The sequence below is a fragment of the Aethalodelphis obliquidens genome, unplaced genomic scaffold, assembly GCF_003676395.1.
Source record: "Aethalodelphis obliquidens isolate GAN/ISIS:26980383/991018 unplaced genomic scaffold, ASM367639v1 scaffold84, whole genome shotgun sequence".
NCBI lineage: Eukaryota > Metazoa > Chordata > Mammalia > Artiodactyla > Delphinidae > Aethalodelphis > Aethalodelphis obliquidens.
The window spans coordinates 1304216-1307636 of NW_020838028.1; the positions used below are offsets into that span (position 1 = coordinate 1304216).

At 40.1% G+C, this 3421-nt stretch overlaps 1 pseudogene; it reads right to left on the reverse strand.

Moving 5' to 3' along the window:
• Positions 1-1026: 1026 nt before the first annotated feature.
• Positions 1027-1245, reverse strand: LOC113613079 (60S ribosomal protein L39 pseudogene; annotated as a pseudogene).
• Between the last annotated feature and the right edge of the window lie 2176 nt (positions 1246-3421).

Consider the following 3421-nt stretch of genomic DNA (forward strand, 5'->3'; position numbering starts at 1 on the left):
AGCTGGCCATTTTCTCTTCCTGATAAAGGACATCTGAATATAAGTCGGGGAACCGTGGGACCAATCTCTTATGATCAGTCCATGAGTACTTGCCAAACAAATCTACCTGGTTTATGGCCATGTTTGTTGTACTTACTTAATTAAATTTGACAAAAAATTTATGGAGTCTATACTAAGTGCAAGGTGCTGTGGAAGAATCAAATATAATAAAATATATAATGGTGTTTGATATAATCATGACAAGTTACTGTTAGGTCTTCATTGTTTCCAAAGTGCTGGCACATTCATTATCCCATTTGACCTTCTCAACAACTCTTACCCCTCAGAGTTGAGGAGACTGAAGTTTGCACACTTTCTCACTGTCACACTTATCTCTGCCCAACTTGCATCACAGCAATTGATTTGTTGCCATCCACTTTTTATTGATGAACACCATGTGGTGGAAAACATCACTGACACAGGATATCCTGGTGGCTGAGCCACTCTTCACCCTGGATGTGAAAGATGCTGCCTGCCAAGTGGAACTGACCCAGAAGGTGAGAGGTTTGCAGCATTAACAGGTGCTTGTCACGTCGTCATCAATCACGGTCACGGCACCGCTCTGGTTCTTTTAACCTTCATCTGAAGCGTGATGCCTCTGTTAAGACTTGATTTTGGATGGAAGAAAAAGAATCTCTCTCCTGAAGACCAAGCTCACTTTATCAAATGCATTTTAGGACAGGACAAAACCTACTCCTCTCTTTACTTTGTGTGAAATCCTCTCCCTAGAGCAGACTGGAGAGTCTTAACCAAGTACATCAAATGTCAACATACTTTTTTCCAACAAAAGGTTTCACATATTTATTACTAAGCCCCAAAGCACTAGTGCAGAAACACTGACAACAAAAGAAGAACCAACCATTCCATTTCTCCCATAAAACACATGTGGCTTTTCAGACAGTAGTGATGTTCCCACTACTGTGATATGGTAAGATGCAAGTGACCTTGACACAACATAAGTGTGTACCACTTCATATTTGAGCCTCCTTATAGACCCAGCTTGGTTCTTCTCCAATGTCTTCTCTTGGAGTTGTATCTGATTTTATTACCAGTTTTCATTCAAATACATTGGGGAATGGGATGATTCAGCATTTGTTTCTTGGCCAGGAATTGCTTGATCCTGAAAGTCTTGTGAGGAGACCTGGCAAGGAGCAAATTCAACCGCACATGGGATGGCAGAGAAGAGAAGAGAGCAAATGTCAACATTTGGCTTCTTATTAACATTTAGCTCCAAACCTAGGAGAACTCTATCATACTTTCCCTTTATTTTGTTTTCTGTTTGTTTTGTTTTTACTACCTGATCTAATCCATCAGTAAGTCCTCATGGCTTTTTCTCCAAAATCTATCCCCTCTGTCCAACCTTGTCCCCTCCTCTCCCTTGCGACCCCTTGAATTCAAGCTACCAAGGCCTCAGGCTGCCCTTCTCTGGCAGGCGCCATGGCTCTAATGATTCCTTCTCCTTTCACCCTTGGCCCTTTTAATGTCCAGCCTCCACAGAGGGACCAGATAAATGCTTTTAAAAATGTAATTCTTGTCACTCCCTGTCTCCTGTTTAAAATCTTTCACTGGCTGCCCATTGACATTGAACTAGAACCTGAATCCCTTACCTTGACTGCCAGGCCCTGCCTACGCATCAGCCCTCACGGCCCCCACACCTCTCTCTGTGCTGCCTCCACACGCTGTTAGAACGTGCTGAGCTCCTCCCATCTGTGGTAGGCTGAAAAATGCTCCGTCAGAAAATGTATCCATGTCCTAATCCGTGAAATCTGTGAGTGTGACCTTACATGGCAAAAAAGGGGATGTAATCTTTTTTGAAGTTGTGATTAAATTAGGTGTCTTGAGCTGGAGATACTGATTATTCTGAATTACCTGGTGGGTCCTAAATGCCACAATGATGTCCTTATAAGAGGGAGATTAGTCAGACACACACAGAGGAGAAAATTTGAAGATGCTGGCCTCGAAGATTAGAGTCATTCGGACACAAGCCAAGAAATGCTGGTAGCTACCAGAAGCTGGGAAAGACAAGGAACAGATCCTCCCCAGCACCTCCAGAGAAAGCATGGCCCTGCAAACACCTTGTTTTCAGACTTCTGGCCTCTAGAACTGTGAGAGAATAAATTTCTGTTGTTTCAAACCACCAAGTTTGTGTTAGGTTTTTACAACAGCTGTAGAAACTAATACACCATCTTAGGGCTTTTACGGTTCCTTCTGCCTGCAACTTATCCTATGAAACCTTCTGCCTCTCTCTTGCTCCTGAGGACGCAGTTGAAATACCAACTCTTCAGGGAGGACTTACCTGACCGTTCGAGCTAAGGTAGCCCGCCCCACTGAGACATTCTTTATCACATCACCTGTTTTATTTTCTTCATCATTGTTTATAAATTATTTATATTTATTTTTTCTTTGACTGGCTTATTATCTCATTCCAGTACATAAAACAGTATCCGGCATGTAATACCTGCTTATTAAATATTTGTTAAAGGAAGGAAGAAAAGAGGAAAGAACATTATTAATTGCTTGGTGATAAAGAAAATGTTATATAATAAACATCTGGGCTTTCAAAAAAATTTTTGGCTACTATGGTGAATGTCTTCTACTAGATAGGGTTGCCTGTATACAATCCTATAAATAAAATACAGGGCACTCAGTTAAGTAGGATTTCAGATAAACATAAATAATTTCAGTATAAGTATTTCCTACCAGATACTGCATGGGACATACTTGTGCTAAAAATTATTCAAATTCAAAATTCAAATTTAGCTGGGCATCTTATTTTGTTTGTCTTATTTTTACTACCCCTGGCAAACCTAGCTGTAAACCACTATAGTCTGTCATAGACAGAGACTGTCAGAAGATGAAGGGATTAAAAAAAACAACAAACAAAAAAACCCTTCCCTTGAAAATCTTGTCTCATGCAATTATTCATCAAAATCTTGGAACTACACACATATCAATAAGTTTATCCTTTTCTCTTTGAAGGAAAACTAAAGAAGTTGTGCTTGTTTACTCACATCACTCAGGGAAAGGAAGGCACCCACTCTGCTAGAGGAAAGCCCTGATGGTTTCACATGTGAATCTGCATGGGTAGCTCCAGAACTGGGTATAGATTGATTCTACAGAGTAGATCTTGACACCAAAAGCATGATGCTTACTAGACTTCATCAAAATGAAAAAATTTTGCTATGTGAAAGAGCCTGTTAAGAGGATAAAAAGACAAGCTAGAGGATGGGAGAAAATATTTGCAAACCATACATCTGACAAAGGACTCATGTCTTAAGATATAAAGAACACTCAAAACTCCACAGTAAAACAAAGAAACAAACAAAAAGACAATTCAATTTGAAAATGGTCAAAAGACATTGAGACATTTCACCAAGGATAT